Below are 16787 nucleotides of genomic sequence, written 5' to 3'. Positions count from 1 at the left end.
CCTATATATAAGCAAGTAACAGGTATGTCAGGTGAAGCAGGGGTGAACGATTAGTGTACCCAGAAGGTTGAATGCATTCGTAAAGGTTACAATGAGCACATGATGTTGGTAGGGGAACACATGGAAAGGGGTAGTAGGAAAAAAAAAAAAAACAACAAGGGAAAGGGTTTATGAATACCAAATCATGAGTGCTATACTGAATAGTGCTTCCCAGTGCTAGAACAGGTCAGAGGTAGAATGAGGCTAGTGTCTGGCATGAACTGAAGTTGTCCTATGATGATGTAATGGAGGGAGCACTGATGACAGAGGCTGAACCTGCAAAATCAGAAAGCTCCCACACCCGCCATATGATATGCCAAGAGTCAGGAGAACAACGATTCTTAATGTTGACAACAAGCAAGGCAGTTGTGCAGGGGAAGGAATAAATGTGGATTTGCAGACTAGCTGGAGCTTAGAAATTGGAGTGTGAAACACCAGGCTCTCATACTTACCCGTCCTGGTCACAGGAAACTAAGAGACAGACATCTAACAAATCTGCAAAATCCCATTTATGTTGATCATAGAATCATAAAATCACAGAATGGTTTGGAAGGGACCTTTAAAGGTCATCTAGTCCAACCCCTCTGCAAGAAGCAGGGACATCTCCAACCAGATCAGGTTGCTAAGAGTCCTGTCCAACCTGATTTATGTGGCATAATAGTTGTACAAGTCTATGCTAAGCACGCTCCTGTGCATCTTTAAAACGTTGTACACTCACCCGCATTGTGATACCTGATGGGAAAGCCAGTGCTCAGGGTTGTCTGCTGAGCCATATATATGTAGCCCAGACTGATACAACCACATAACTCATTGCTTGCTTGTATTTTGTATGCAAAACAAGAAGGCCTGGTACAAAGAATATTGTTGAGGAAAAATTCTCAGCCAGTCTACATTGGTGAAGCACTGCTAAAAGCAAAGAAGCTCAACCAAATTACATCAGGTTGCCTCTGGCCTTCAGTCAATATAAGCAGGAATAAAAGAAACTGAAATAAGGGGATGCTGGTGAAAGACAGAGCCACTAAACCCTAGTCAGTTATTATTACAAGGGATTAAACTGGCAGTTGACAAGCTGTATGCTAGACATTAGCCTCATAGAACAGGGCACATCTGTTAGTAGGTTAGCAGAAAAGAAAAAAAAATGTGGATAGGTGCATACAAATGCAGAGAAGAACTCATTCAAACACACTTCAGCCTCTCCAGTTCTTAAGCCATATTGGAGGAAAGCTACTGGGGAAAGTCCTTAGTGAGAAACTAATTACCTGTCACATGAATATCCTAATACTGCAGGTCTGGATTCAGGAATTGCCTTCTCTGTGGCCTCGTGCACTCTCAGTCCTCCAGAGGAGGGACTTGTGCTTTCCTGTCAGAGACCTGAAAGGCTCTAATTTATGGCCAGGAGATACCACATCCTCATTTGCCAAGTTCAACTCAACACTTTTTTTTTTTAAAGGGCTTCGTTCTTCTGGCATGGGTTGTACTGAGGAAACTGAGTTTGCAAGCAACTTGGCTTTCATCTAACCACTGAGGCAATTGAAACAAAGTCCAAAATATTCCCTTGCCTGCTTTTCAGTAAGAGAAAAATAGGAGTTTCAGTGTTCCTCAGTCCTCACACAGGGACATGTCTGCTAATCCCAGCGTGAGCAGAGAAATAGAGGGAAGATTGCTCCACGAACTGTCCTCTCCTTTCTCTTGAAGGTATCTGGGGCACAAAGGCACGTAGAGGAAGAGAGGATGGATTTAAATTTATGCTCTATCTTCTTCACCCAGCATCTTTTGCTAGGGCCATGCTGTGACTCAGACACTCAGACTAGAGCTTGAGACTTCCTTTGCAAGTGCTGGAAGAGAGCATTTAGGAGGGAAGACGGACTTTAGACAGAGGTCAGCCCACTTACATGCTCTCTCAGGACAGACAGTACATTGCTAGTCTCACCCATAATGTGCTGGTGAGTTGTGTTGCAGGAGTATGTAGCTTGTTTACTAGTTCAACCATGTTTTCTGATCCAAAGATATCATATGTTGCTATCAAGTATTTTTAGTCTGAGCTTCTTAATATCCAGTTCACTCTGCAGACTTGGTTTCTTCTACTAAAAATAGCTCCAAGACAACAATAGCTTTCAGGTGGTTCCACTTTTTGGATTAGATGTGGTTTGTTAAAAAAAGTAGCAACATGTGATGGTAGTTTGGTGCCTTCATTCCAGAAGGATTTTGGAGAGATTTAGTAGCCTGCACTGAGTCCCACCACCTACCGTTGTGGTACAGCTAGGTCTCCACTGTGACACAGCATTCCTCCTCTTCAAGGACTACCAGAGCAGATTATCTTTTCTGGTTCAGAGAGATTTTTTCTGGCTGGGATTTTTTTTTCTTTTTCTGGTAGGTAAAATGAGCTAGGTTACTAAAGTGAAACAAACTTCCAGCTGAGAAAGATCGTGGAGACTTCCTTTGCACCCCTCCAAAAGGTTGGGATCTCTGTAATACCTTCTCTTGGTAAGGTGACACCCGCAGCACTTCTCCCATCTTCCTGCGATATCCAAACAGAATTGACTCAGAAGGCAGGAGCTCTGCCTGCAATGAATCACCATTGCTTTCTATAAAAAAAAAAATTTCCTACAAATTCAAAAGTAAAATTCTGTCAAAAACTCTGTTTAACCTGTAAGATCCTATCCCTGAGGGCTACAGCTTTATAACTATATAGCAGGTTGGGGGTTTTTTTTGTTTGTTTGTTTTCTTTTGCAGTATGAGTGGAAGTTTGAACATGTTACTGCTTGAGCAGTGGGAGTTTCGTCAATGTAGCATCTACATACTCATCGCTACAACCCAGTAATGTAATATGGGCATTCTTACAGCCTTTATTGTCCTCGGTTGGAAAAGACATGACTTTTGCCTTCAAAAAGAAGTAAAAAACCAAACAAAACAACCCCTTCTGATTTTGTCATGAGAATAAAAATAGTACTGTTTGGCTGGTTTGTGATGTTTGTCCCTTAGTCTTAAATTTCACAGTTCATCTAAGGTGTGAGGTTATGAAGTAGGACATAGAAAACGAGTCATGCTCTGATGCCTCCATTTTCACCTCTGGAAAGGACCTTTGCTAAGGAATTGCAGCTGTGAGTGTGTTAACAGGGCTGCAGAAAATATATCACATTGCCCTTTGGTTAGCCATGTACAAGGATCAAACCAGATTTAATTCCACTGAAGAGTTTTCACTGCTTTGAAAAATGGACCCTGTCAACATGAAACAATTAAAATTTTGTATTACTTGCATGTAAGGCTCAGGCAAAGTCCTTGGATTGTCTAAGACACAAAATGTAGACTGTCTCTTCAGTCCTAAGATAAGCATCCTGTCTACCCAATTAGCATTTGTCAAGGTCTGTTAATTTTCACTGAGATTTACCAACTGATCACTTTTAAAAGTCAGAGTCTGAGCAATAATTTTTTTTTCCTGAGATCTGATAATTTCATCAAGATCTGCTCATGGGTTTAGCAAGGTCAGGTAAGGAAGAGTCAGTCCGTTTCCTGACCTGATCTTGCTCACTGCCTTCCCCCTGAGAACTGCAAGTATGTTGCGGGAATTTGGGAAAAGGTAAAAAATATTGGATCTGCTGCAGGAGTGTGTCTGGGACCTTGGTGAGGTCTGTGCAAAACTACCTTGCTGTCTGATCTGGACGCATTCTGCTATTTGCATAGGCCTGGACGAGGCAGGATTGCCTTACTTCAAAGCACAATAGTAATTTAGGGGCCTAGAATACAATATCATTAAATCAGAATTATGAGGAGAAATTGGATTCCTGCACATTGATAAACAGGATTTTGCCATACTGGCTACTGTCATGCACAGACTGTCATGTATTCCATATTGAAAGCAGGTGTATTAAATGAAATAACAAGGCAGCAAAAACTTTGGATTAAAGCATAATTTTTTTTAACCTCCCTGGGAAAAACCTTGGTCATTTCAGCCTGTCATCTATTTCCTTGGTATTTATTTTTCTCTGTTCATCTTTGAAACTCAATAAGGAAATAAAATACCAACATAAATAAATGAAGAAGAAGGTTTCTCAACACCAATAAGCTAGACAAAAGAAACAGAACACTAGAGAATGTTTACTTATTCATGATATCTTCATGAATGCCATACTTTGGAGGGAATTGGAGATTTTTGTTCATGTTTGACTGGAGTATGTTAATCAGGTTTTATTAAAATGGGGATGGGGGACAGTTAGCTTGAAAAAACTAGAGAACCTAAATACAACCAGTTTAGAAGTTCATATGAAATGCTAGCAAGCAAGGGGAATGGTTTAAAGTTGACATATTATGCAGGGCGATGCAAAAATATTTTCATAATCATATTTAAGGGAGGGAAATCTTTGCGAAAGGATGCATGATTGTCTGGTGAAAGTACAGCTTGTTCTGGGAGGTTTGTTCTGTTCTCTTCCTCGTACTACAAAAGCATCCTGTGTAAGTTTTAGTAGTTTTGTCTTCTTAAATAGATTAGAAGGCCTCTTGAAAATAATGAAATTCCTTATAATGAGTTCTGTACGTGCATAAGTGTTTTGGAGATTCCAGAGTATCTCTGCAGTTTGGATCCATGCTGCCTGTCTCTCTCTGTGACTGTTTTGCGTTAGCGTGTAACACAGGGAGTTCTGGCTTGGGGTTTCTCTGTACTGCTGTGACCCTGGAAGTGTCAGGAAAACAGTCCTAAAGCTGAAATCCAGGTATTATGCAACAGTTTTCTCATCTGGCTGATTGAGAATTGACAAGAAGATAGAAGCAGGGAAAAACAGCCCCCTGTACCTGCAAGGGTATAAATTAAAATGCGAGATCAGCCCTCGTCATGTGAAATTTCTCAGAACTCCATCTTTGCACTATGCTGCCTAACTTCTCTTCCCACAGAAGTTCAGGGACTCAGGTCGCGTCTACCCGTCTTAAAGTCTATGCGTAGCACTACCACGCCACACCTCATAGGATCAGATTCAAGAATAGAGTCACTAGAGCCTGTTTGCTGTTTGTATGGCCTGTCTAATGGCATTTCAAGTTATCTGATAGCAGTTCTTAAAATGCTGGCAGTTTCCATGCTGTTAGGCAAATGAGGCTTAGATGAATTAACATACATCTATGGTCAGTGACAACACAGAGCAATAGATGTGGTTTCCATTTAGTGGTTTCTTCGTAGATCTTCTTCTATCCCCAGGATTCCTTTGCATTTACTTACATTTTCATTATTCTTTTCTAAACAGCATGTGCATTAGAAAACAAATGTCAGATAACTCGACATTGGAGTTGTCACCCCAGTAACAAACAGCCACATTGGGGGTAGGGGTGCCTTCTCAATCCAACCGTAAAGGACTTCAGACTTTTATGAACTACTTACTCATGGGGGGAAGTGAGCTTATTCTTTAATAGCATTTAATTTTACTAGAAATCTTTGCTTTTAAAAAACTGTATTAATAAATAAGATAATATAATGCCAGAAGTCCAGCTGTAAGCTCCCAGAGCAGCCTGGGCTAATGCGCGGGTACTGCGGCTGTGGGTGCCGATGTGGGTGAGAGGTCATTAGTTTCCTTTGCTCTCTCTGCTGTCCCCAGAAGGTGACTTGTATCAGGAGAAGCTTGAAAGCTAATCTTTAGGGTAGTCATGTCAGCTCCAGCATTTTGTTATTGATTTTCCAAATAACCTTATTTCTACTATAGCTCTTTTGCTTGTGTGAATTTCTTGCATTGATGCAAAAAACCGAACCCAACCCCAAAGTTTGCAAATCAGAGGCTAACCATGCATTTCTTTTGTTCTGGCATCTCTGTATGGCTCCACTGCAGTTTTGGTTGTGTGGAGGGTGTGGCTTGAGCTTTACAAACCTAATGCCTCTCTTGCATAAAGAGATTTCTCTTCTATTCTCCAAAATATTGCATTATAATTATAATAAATAAATAAATCTGCATTGCAGTATGATCTCAGTCTAAAACCACATATCTGAATAGACACCAGTAACTGTGAAGAGACACTTAAAGATGAATATTAACTATTTCATTGTTCATGTAAGACTGGCAAGGTCAGGCACATGGGAGTTACGAAGGCTGATTTCATACAGAGCCCTGATTGACATCAGTGTCTAAATAAGCTGTCAGCTCCCACTGAAGCTTCTCCCATGACTGGGGCAATCCTAAGCGTGTGTGCTTTTTTGCCTCTTGCCCCAGTGCTAACGTTGATTCTTGCACAGCTAACAAGACAGTGAACTAACTTTTCTAACAGTCAGGGCATGGAAAGGATTTCTTTTCTCTGCCAGAGAACTGTTTTCATGAAACTTGTGCAAACTTAACTGTCTCTGAGAGCAGACCTCCTTTGCTGCGTTTGGTTGACGCTGCCATTTGATTTGCTAGACATTAAGGGAAGGCAAAGCAATACCTGGACAGACAGACACTATGACCACATACCTTTGAGGCCACTGTTTAAAAGAAATAGGGAAGTAAAAACAGAGCGGAAACCTAGACCTGTCCTGCAAATGCCCTCTTGTTTGGCAATGGGCAAGATTGGTGTTTGAAACCATTTTAAAAATGTTGGTTTACCTACTCAAGAAAAAACAAAAGAAAGCAAGCTCAGACAACCCCTTGGTATCTTTGAGCTCCACCAAAGTGCAGACAAGCTCACGAAACCCTCTGATATACGTACAACCCACCAAAGACTCAATCCATAAAGCATAGCATTTGCAAACTCCAGGGAGGTTGTGGCCACATTCGATGCGCTCAGAGAATATGCACGGACATGACTTGGAGATTTCCACTATGTACTGCACGTAGGGCCTCATTTTTGTGATTGACATGGCCAGGAGCATATTTTGCAGATGGGGTCTGGCAAAGTGTCATCACCTTTTATTTTCTATTTTTGCTTAGCATGGACACGGGTCAGCCAAGACTGTCTGTTGAAAACAACAGGTTGGTTTGTGCCATCGTTTTTCTAGCCTTGCTTTCAGCAGATATTAGTGGTGAAGGGGTCACTTTAATACCTGAATCCAGAGCTGGAGCCCATGGAATTCCTCAGTGCAGCAGAGGCTCTTGCTGTACCAGGGAAGCAGGAGAGCAGTAAGAAAAAGGGAAAACAATGGATCTCCATTTCAAGTTCTTAATAATTTTTAAACTAGTGTAAAATACTAATGAAGAGGACCCTTTGTCTAAAATATTTAGATGTTACATTTATTGTCTTACTCTGCAGGAACACATTCAACACAAACAAACCAACAAGAAAAGCCCAACAACTTTTGCCATTGTTAGGAACATGGGGAGGCCATCGCTGATTAGAAGCAAAACGACATCCAGGAAATATTTGTTGCCATAGTGACCATATTTAGTTGATGCCTTTTTCTGCTGTACAGATATGATTTAATTAATTGAGTTATTTCTAAATAGCTTCCCATGGGGCCAAAACTGATGGCTGCAAAGTAAAGTTGCAAAGACTTTGGATGTGCAGCTCTGTACGGACAGATGGAGACCCCACTTCAGCAAAGCAGTTAACGTTAGCACGCCGTTTTAAGCGTTACATCTCATTCAGCAGAATTGTGTGTGTGCTTAAACTCATACGTGTGCTGAAATAGTCCGCTGTAGTTGACAGCAGATAGTGAGCATTGCTATTTTAAACTGTGTGGTTTCTTTTGATCTAACTTTCATGAACTCCAGTGGAAATAAGTCCTTAAGTAGTTACACTATTAGTCATACTAGGAGTGGCCAGCTGCTTACTCGGCACTTGCTGTGAGCACTACAGAAATATGGACATATACACCTTTCATGGTTTCACGTTCCTTTCACTAATCTCCAGCCTCTGTGAGTTGTTCTCTGGAGCCCTTTTTCTCCTTATCTTTGTTTATACTAGTGCTAGGGAAACACATGCATTTTACAATGACCTAAAGGGGAAAATTTCTCAAAGTATGCAAATTGAGCACGCAGTATGTGTAATCTCCAGTAGTTCAGGTGCCTTCAGTAGAAAATTATCTCGAAAGCTTCATCATAGTCAGGTGCCAAGAGTCTTGCAGCTACTCTGCATCCTTTGCTTAGAACAGGAGTTCCACATCCATTGGCTCTGTGTTGTCTCGTGTTAATTCTGCCTTGTAAACGCTATCACACAGTCAGTTTGGGAGAGAAAGAAGCAAGAGGAAAAGGTTAAAAGATTTACTATTCTTGCTGCTTTTCGAAGGTTTTATCCCCTCCAGTAAAGCATGGCATATGCAGCTGGTTCTCTCCACATTTGGCACATCAGGGGGCATTAGCATATTGTCCAGCATCAGGATAGGAAGGGACAGGTGAAACTGGAGGAACAGAAAGGGAAAAGTCCAGAAGCAACTTAAAAATGACAGTGACACAAATTGTCATCTGCAAAGATTAATAATCAGAAAATTGGTTAACACCTCTAGCATCATCTTTATCCATACTCCTTTCACATGTTCAGACCATAGTTTCTATCAGACATTGACACCTTTCCTAGCCTTCTGCACTCAGACTTCTCCAAAATTCTGGCTTTTGCATTGCAAATCTGTTTTTGTTTCAGAGTCAGAATCCAGGTGGCATCTCTACAGAAAAGTTTGGTTTCTTTAATGCTCCTCAGCTTCTGTGAGGCGCTGTTCTCACTTTCTCCACCCAGAAATTACATGGTCTTTGCCATTTTCTTAGACTTACAGAGACCTAGATTGGCTGCACACAAAGAGAGAACACGAGTGAACTGAATTTCAGAATTCACGCTTTCACCTGCACTGTGAATCAACAGGAAACAGTCAAGACATACTGAGATTGTATCTGTAAACGTCCCATGGCAAAACCTATGCCATAGGGCCCCTTATTTCTTTTCACCAAAGCAAGACCTGTTCAGGGAAGCTGTGGTGCAGAATGCCCCTCTTGAAGCTGTGCTGCTGGACTGGAGCAAGGTCTCTCCCTGCAGCATTTATTTTGGAATATGCATTAGCTCTGGATGCCTGGTGTCTGCTTTCCTTACTTTACCATGCATGTTTGTGGCAGCTTGCCCTCCATTTTGCCCCGCTGAAGTATTCTGGGGTGGGGTGCAACGGTCCTTTTCCATGGAGGGGCTTTAGAGAGAGGAAGTGCTGTCTGCCCAGCGCTGAGGTGAAGGCTAGGCAAGGAGGGCTGCCAAACCTGGCTGCGTCCTGGTCCTTCTCCTGTCTCATGGGAACAGGGGCAACAGTATCTCCCACAGCAGGAGGCTTTCTGGTGTAATTATTTGATAATTGTGAGCTTTTCTCTTCTGCAGTCCTCAGTGTAGTTTCCTCCCAGTACAGTGGCATTGAACTTAGTGGGAGATGGTTCAAATAAATAAGAAGTGTCTCAGTTTTTAATCCAGTAAGTTCATGTCTTACAGCAGCGATGTCAGAACAACTAGATGCTTTTGTACTCAGTGCTGTATTTATCAGAGATTTGGAACTTTTACACCCCAAAACAATGCAGTTAGTGTGGAAAGGAAAAGTCCTCTTCTACGCATCCATCACACCTCTGGGTGAGGAGGGGCATTTTGTGTCAGAAGCTGAAACAGGCAAAATCAAACGAAGGAGGCAGGGACAGGCATTCCTCTGCCTTGGCAAAACCAGAAAAGGGCATGTTGGAGAACCCCTCAGAGGAGGACCCAGACAATCCCAGAAGGATTAAGCTGTGATATACTGTACACGGTAACCAGAGCTGAATCTGGCAACATGCAGCCCCACGAAGCACGGCTCCAGCACTCTGTGCGCAAGAGGCTGTTGTCCATCAGCTCCAGCATGACCCTGCGCAGGCTGTTATGACAGCTGTTGGAAACTGTTATGTCAGTGTACCCTTTCGGTCTCTTCAGGAATAGAAGATGCTGTGCTCTTTTGGATTTTTTTAATGCCCTGCTTAGTCTGGATCACAAGTTAGTGAGACATTGATTATTTTAACCATGAACTGCACAGGCCTATTTCTTTATATTTCTGAGACGTGCTCTTTGTTTTTGGCAAATGCTTTCAGAGGAAACCTATGCAGAAAGTGTCTGGAATAACTTATCTTTCCTTACACCTTTATCTTCTTTCCTTCTTCTGCAGAACATTGCTACGTTATCACTGTATTCTTTTAAAAGAAACTTCTCTGTCTGAAGTTTACTTTTGGCATTGTGCTCTTTCTTTTCCAGTAATTTTGTAAGGGACAGTGCCAGTTTGAGTTTCACCTTCATAACAAATGCACTACAATTTGTTTCTGCTCTCAAACTTGCGCAAATCCCCTGTAAAGTCAATTTTACAATTGCATTCCCTGCTTTTCTACCCCTGCTGCTGTTTGATTTTCAGAGAGAAAGGGAGAAGCTAAATATTTATACAAGGGAAACTGCATTTACATAATAAATAAACAGAAAAAGCAGAGAAATAATCCCCCCCTCTGCTCTTTAAGTTTCAGTAACACTGCATGTAGGCTGTTTCAAAGAGATGTGTGCCTCCTGCCCTCATCCCAGCTTCGGCAGACATCTCTTTAACTGCTCGTACTCCTTTTTAACTCCTTTGCATAAAAGAAAACTCCCATTGTGTCTCAGAAATTCAATATGATTTGGAAACCAGATAGGTTGTTTGTTTGTTTTTTTTTTAAAAAGAAATGTCTCCCTCCCAACTTTAGTATGGCAAGGAAATTTGATTATCACTTGTTGACAGGCATGCAGGTCATGTCAAGTGTTTCTGACATGTCTATTTTAAGTTAGGCTAGAATTTGTATTTTGATTATGACAGAGTAAAAATACTTGGACAATAGATAGTCTTTGCCTGTGAATGAAAATTGGAATATGCAAGTTATGGTCAGACAGACTTCTATTAGGGAGATGAGGCTTTGATTGGGTCACTGCCCAGATGTCCTAATTAAAAAAAAAAAAAAGAAACAAAAACCTCATACCACCCTCCCTCCTGTTACTTTGAAAGGGAAAAACATGATCACAGCAACACAGGAGAAATAACATGAAATTACTTTGTTGTGAAAGACAACTGGAAATTTTCCTCTTGCCCATTTTAGTCAAGTGCTTAACCGTCTGTTTTATTCCACAAGCCTGCATTGCTGCAGCATTGCAGGATGTCTTAAGTGTTAAAGACCCTGCGGCTCCTGGCTCCTTTGGCTGGCAGCAGTAACTAACTCCATCAGAGTCAACAGCTGAGAGCCAGAACGAAGCTGGTGTGTGGTCAGGAGCAGGGCTGCTAGCTGTCTAGCTAGCATGCTGAAATCACTTGGCCCCCTTCTTGTCTTTGGGATTCGGCAACAGCAGCAGCAGCATCGCTGCAGAGCCCTCTGCAAGCCCCCAGCAGCCGGCTGAAGCAAGCTGAAGTGCTGTGCATCCGTCGGTCTGCAACCGGGCATTGTGTCTCTGTGTGGGGTCTGTAACATTAGGAGCAAAGTAGAGAGCCCAGTCAGAGGCCATCTATCTGTGCCAATATATGGGGTCAAGGGCTCACCAGAACTAGAGTCCCAGTTTGCAATGGGGTCATGACCAGAAAACATTTGAAGATGGCTAACAAGGGCACTAGGTTTGAGTGTAGTTCTCTGTAGAACAAACTTTAAGTGTTGCTTTCCAGGCAGTTGTCATGTGAAGTCCGTAAGCAAGGACTGTTGGTCAGTATTCAGCTCACTCCTTTTGGAAGCAGATTGGTTCTTGGAAGAAAAATATTGTCAGAAGATGTAAATGTTTCTGAAGAGGGGGACGCTGAAATTTTGCTGGGTTCAGTGTCTCTTTGGTCTTTATCCAGCTCTGAGCTCAAAGGCAACACTTGTGATAATACATTTTCTTCACCACAGAGACAAATGTACCTCCTGAGGGAAAAACAGTTGCTTTGACATTTCAGGCTGGGAAACCTGTCCTTGACACGTGCATAGGCCCTGATACATGGTGTCTTGGCTTCGTGTGCTTACGGCTGTCTGGGAGGCTGGCACCGTCCCTGTGGCATGGCAGTGGCATGCCAGCACCGCAGTGGTGAGGTCCCCAGCAGAGATGTTTGCACTGGGAAGGCAGCAGAGCACAGAAAATACCATCTCTGTCACGGGAGATATGTTCTCTGCATTAGCCATGGCGTTGTGCACTTGCTCACAGGTGGTAACGCACTTCTGTTAGGAAAAAGCCCTGATGGTACAGGGAAAAGAAAGAAACAGAGCTTATGTGATGTTGTGGCTGCCAGCAGTCACAAACTGCACCGTGGCACGAAACTGAGTGTAAGAATCAACTGTGTTTTCAGACTTCTTCTAGGAGCTGCAGTCTTGATTTGCAGAGCTGCCAAAGACCTGCAGTGCTTCTACTTTCAGCTGGATGGGGGAGTAGCCATTCTGGAAACCTGTCCAAGGGATTTAAAATCAAGCCCTTGACTAGCAACAGTACTGTACGACTAAATACCAGTGCTCAAAGGACTAGATAGCAAAAAGCACAGAAAAAGTGACCGGGCAGAGAGGTGACTGTGCTGGAACATAAATCATTAATGTGAGTGATAAGGTGAAGCACAAATAAGGGAACATTCCTATTCTACAGTATTACTACTGTGGTTCTGCATCCATAGTCACCGTTTCATAACACTGACTGGCCAAGACGATGTGAAAAGTCGACCCTAACAAATGAACTCTTGGCTCAGTGCAGGTGACGAGGCTTTGATAGTTATGGAGAATTCAATACAGCCAGCTTTACTGCCTGTTTATGCTTCTTCACCATTATAATTCTCCTTCAGCCAAATAAGTGCTTACTGATGAGCTGAGAGGTTATAGGCTCATAAAACCAGAGGACACCAAGAGAGGATCTCTACATGTCACAGTAAGATGAGCTATCACATCCAAACACAAACTATGCCATTAGTATTACTTACTTTTAAAGCGCCATTATCCCTGCATTGTTCTCTCTCATTAACAATTAGTCATTCAGGCCCTTGAGAACTATAATACAATAATCCCTACAAGCTCATCAACCAAACCTCACACAGTTGCAATGTTGCATACAAGATTTATAAGACGGAACTGGCTGGATGTGAATGTGGGAGTAATGGTCCATAAGCAAATGTGACATAAAAAGAAGTCAGCCAGGAGAGCAGTCTGCTGAACTCAGAAAGCCTCACTGTAGTGGGAGATGCTGTTATTGCAAAACAGCTTTCATCTTTTGGGGTGAAAGGGGGTCATTTTGTCATAGGAGAAGAAACAACTGTATAATGTCCGTGGCATTTACATAGTGGTCAATGAAAGTCAGCCCCTGGTTTTGAAATCATGTAGCTGTATGCATTTTCCATTTGCATGCTGTATTAGGAGAGCCTGTGCTCCTCCATTCCCTCCCCCTTCTTTCCCTTCTCCTTTTCAGCAAAAAGAGACCTCACTAACAAAGAGAAAATAGATTGAAAGCTCTTGGATCCAGACTCTTTCAAGCAAAGCTTGAGAGAGACTTTGGCACATAATGTCTCTAACATTATGTTCACTGCCCTTAGAAAGCAATAACCAAATACATTCTGCTGGCAGTTAGCAAGTGCAGTGATTTCAACACAGATGAGAGAAGAGAGGACAAAGAAAGAATATGCTTAGAGCATCTCTTTCACTAGGAACCTATGGGCCAGCTGGAGTGTTTACAAAGCTCTAAGGCCAGCCAGCAGGGAGTTGCAATAATCTAATTTTAATTATGTGACAAAAGCATGAAGAATCATTTCAAGGGCTAACAGAGGAAAATGGTTGCAGCCTGCCAATATCCCTTAGATGGTAAAAGAAGACAAGTTAACTCACAGAATTTAGTTGTTTCTCAAAAGACTAAATGGGATCTATCACAACTCCCAGCCTGTTGTTGTTAGAGAAAAAATTGGTTGCCAGAAAAAAAGCTTTAGATGTTAAAGTTCCCAAGAGGCATCTAGGTAGAACAGCAATATCTATGCTTCTCTTCTTAAATAAAAGATATACTGTACCAGTGAGAAAACAAAATCCCATAATCATATTAAACTGGCTAACACAAAATGCAGAGTATACACATCGCTGGGTATAAATTGACAGACCTTCAGTCTGAGTTCTCCAGCATCACAGCCTTCTGGCAGGATCAGAGTAATAAAACAGCTGTTTTGTTGTCCCAAAGCAAAGCACAGTTAATAAAAGGGACGGAGAGGGAAGGGAAGGGAAGGAGAATGGAAGGGGAAAGGAAGGGAGGGGAAGGGGAACGGGCAAAGCTCAAATCCTCCTGCTTTGCACACATCCCAGCCCTTTGGCAGAAAAGGAGTGTTGTCTCCTGACAATGACAGAACAGAGCTCACAGCAATGAGCCAAATCATTTTGACTCCACTGAGTAGATGGCCATAGTGAAAACACGGGGAAATGAGTTACATTTCATGCTACCAGAAGATTAATCCATAGGTTCTTATTTTAGTATTTTCTTCTTCTTTCTGGATGCACTGAATCCAAACTTTTAATATAAGATTATCCTTAATTTTATTTTTCAATAATACTGAAATACTATTGTGGCTCTCTTTAATCTGCTGTTGCACAAGGATTTCATGCTTCAGTTTTATTATTGCTTGAGACATCTAGTAGTGAACAAAATTTGAGTCTTTTGCAAAGGCATTATGAGAAATACTGCATTTTCAAGCAATTCACATTCAATAATTTAACAGTCACTGGGGCTTCATGGGAACTTTCACATAATGGCATAGCTTGTTCCAGAGCTTGGTGATGTGCTTGAGCTATTCTCCTTGCCACAGCATCGCTTCGATGACAACACTACACAGGATGCCAAAAAGCACAGGTAGTCTGGCTTTGCTTCTACTCTTCATTATTCCATTAAGTGAAATAACATACTGCTAAATAAATGCATGGCTTTCAAGTTCAAGAAATGTTAACCTTGCTCCGTATATAAAATCTTTGGTTAAAGTACCTCATCATAATTCAGAGCAATTGTCATTTGAAGTAGGAGCACACTACAATAATACGTGTATGTTAAGCAAACGCAGAGTATGGTGTGTGTAGTCACTGTTTCAGCACAGTCCTGTTTATATCTGGGACTGTAATTTTGCAGAGAGAGTGTATTATGGAAATAGGATTTGTCTCCTGTATAGCCAATGGAAAAGCATGTGAAAGCGGTGTAATATTTATTGTGCATATCCTCAAAATTAGTGCAGTTCCCTCCATAGAATCAATTAGTTCTCTCTGTAGAGTGGCTTTTTAATGAAAGCCTCTACACAAGTACAAATTATTATTAATATGGTATCATACAATCATTATTAATAAAGTAAAAAAAACTTTTATCTGCTAACATCCTATACTCCTCTCTTCTTTAGAATGGCCTCAGTGATAATCATTACTAAATTGAACCTCAGAGTAATTATTGCCAACAATACTGCCAGCAGATACTGCCATCTACAAATTACTTTTCCCCATTATGTGACACTGATGTTCTCATTCTCAATCAACACTATCATTCAGATTTGCATAACGTGAGGACTTTTTCTGTCAATTTAGCCACTCTTCAAAGTGGGATTTCCTTCCAACACTACGTGCTATTGGCTCGGGTTAATAGTAGGATTTAAGGTGTGATGTTACCATTCCTTTGCCTATTTTCAAACTTTCCCTGGTCCGGATTTTAATGCAGACATCTTGCAAACACATTGAAAACATGTCTGCTGTGACATGTCAACATGTACTGCCATCACACCTCGAATCAGGTGAAGAAGGCAATCTCCAATAGTCTGTCCTCCTCAGTGACTGCCTATGGTACCTGTCCTGGAGGAGGTGAGAATGAGCTATTTGACCACTATGTGCTGCCTGAGCATCAGTTCTTGTTACTGGTGACTGAAGGTGTCAGAGCAAGAAGGGGAACATGGGGAACGAAGCAATAATTACTGTTGTAAGGGCTGAGAATGGCTTTTCCTTGCAGCCAAAGTCACTGATGCCTCTCTTGAGAGATGCTACTGGGGCTATTGAGCAATGTAGCATGATGCTACAGTGGGTCTTAAAATGTAAAATAAATCGGTTTTGCAGCTAGACAACAACCATTAGCCTGCTGATGCTTGAATTCAGCTAACTAACAGTTTTACATGGGTAAACAAAACTTTTTTTGAGCCTTTCTAACCAAGCTGTAAGCTGTTCCTGCCTCTTCAGAGCTTGAGCTAGGCGTAAAGTCAGAGACTGATGAATTCTAGACAAATCACTGGATGAATTTAGGAGGCACATTAGAAAAGGGAAAAGTGGGGAAAAAATTAAGAAGTTGGGGTTGCCATCATCTTTCTGGTGATACAGATGCTTGTATAAAGGTTTATGACTACCTGCTGACACAAATAATTCTTGCTCTCAAACAAAGATTTTGTAGTCTACTGTTATTTTCTGAGTAATCTGGTGAGGGGCATCTGCAATTTCTGGAAAACTGAGGCCATTTGCCATGAAATTGGCAAACTAGGATAGATTTTGAAAAATAGTCCAGAGGGCAAAAACCAATGAAGGGTAAAGCCTTAGAACAAGTGTAATTTTTTTAAACAGTCCAGTTTAACTTTTCATTTTAAAAGTGACCCTCTTTCATTTTTACAATGAAATTTAAAATGTAGGTTCTTGAAGCTACATTGGATAACTCCATATGAGACCCACAGGATTTTTTTTTTCACTTATTTGATGCAGAGCCTGAACTGAGAAGTCCATTATTCAATCAGCTCCAAAGGGTGTGAGTTTCAGAAGCCAGAACAGGGAACTAAGGTGGGAGAGCAGGGCAGAGTGGAGGGAGTGATAAGCTCAGCACTAGCTGTTAGTTGACATTACAAAGATTGTTTTTGTCAAGGGAAGAGGTGGAAATATCCTCTCTCC

This window comes from Chlamydotis macqueenii, chromosome 2, assembly GCF_036417535.1.
Source record: "Chlamydotis macqueenii isolate bChlMac1 chromosome 2, bChlMac1.mat, whole genome shotgun sequence".
In the NCBI taxonomy this organism is placed as follows: Eukaryota; Metazoa; Chordata; class Aves; order Otidiformes; family Otididae; genus Chlamydotis; species Chlamydotis macqueenii.
This window is presented reverse-complemented; position numbering follows the sequence as displayed.